This window comes from Trichechus manatus, unplaced genomic scaffold (genome assembly GCF_000243295.1).
Source record: "Trichechus manatus latirostris isolate Lorelei unplaced genomic scaffold, TriManLat1.0 scaffold00016, whole genome shotgun sequence".
NCBI lineage: Eukaryota > Metazoa > Chordata > Mammalia > Sirenia > Trichechidae > Trichechus > Trichechus manatus.
Window position 1 is genome coordinate 12,547,260 of NW_004443952.1, and position 1,100 is coordinate 12,548,359.

Genomic DNA, 1,100 nt, shown 5'->3' on the forward strand with positions numbered 1-1,100 from the left:
CCAGTTGTAGGGTTCATGTTTTGATTTTGACCCTTTCTTCTTTGTGGATGTGTGCATTTATTGCTATAAACTGACCTCTGAACACTGCTTTTGCTGTGTCCCAAAGGTTCTGGTACAATGTGTTTTCATTTTCATTTGATTCTATGAATGTCTTTATTCCATCCTTAATTTCTTCTGTAACCCAGTAGTTTTTGAGCAAGGTGTTGTTCAGTTTCCATGTGTTGGATTTTTTTTCCTCGCTTTTCTGTTATGGATTTCTACTTTTATGGCTTTATGGTCAGAAAAGATGCTTTGTAGTATTTTGATGCTTTGGATTTTGTTAAGGCTTGTGTTATGGCCTAATATGTGGTCTGCTCTGGAGAATGTTCCATGTGTATTGGAAAAGAAAGTATACTTGGCTGCTATTGGGTGGAGTGTTCAGTACATGTCTATGAGATCAAGTTGGTTGATTGTAGCATTAAGCTCTTCCGTGTGTTTGTTGAGTTTCTTTCTGGATGTTCTGTCTTTCACCAAAAGTGGTGTGTTGAAGTCTCTTACTACTGTTGTGCAGCTGTCTGTCTCTCTTTTCAATGCTGTTAGAGTTTGTTGTATGTATTTTGGAGCCCTGTCATTGGATGCGTAAATATTTATTATAGTTAAGTCCTCCTGGTGTATTGACCCTTTAATCATTAAATAGTGTCCTTCCTTATGCTTTCTGGTGGATTTTATTTTAAAGTCTATTTTGTCAGAGATTAATATTGCCACTCCTGCTCTTTTTGGAGTGTTGTTTGCTTGATATATATTTTTTCCATCCTTTGAGTTTTTGTTTGTGTCTTTAAGTCTAAGGTGTGTCTCTTGTAGGCAGCATATAGACGGATCATGCTTTTTTATCCACTCTGCCACTCTCTGTCTCTTTATTGGTGCATTAAGTCTGTTTACATCCAGGGTAATTATTGATAGGTATGAGTTTAGTGCTGTCATTTTGATGTCTTTTTTCTGTGTTGTTGATAGTTTCTTTGTTCCACTTAATTTTCTGTGCTGAGTCATTTTTCTTTATGTATTTTCTTTTCATCTTTTTCATTGTTGTTGATTTTGTATTTGCTGAATCTTTATATTTTTCT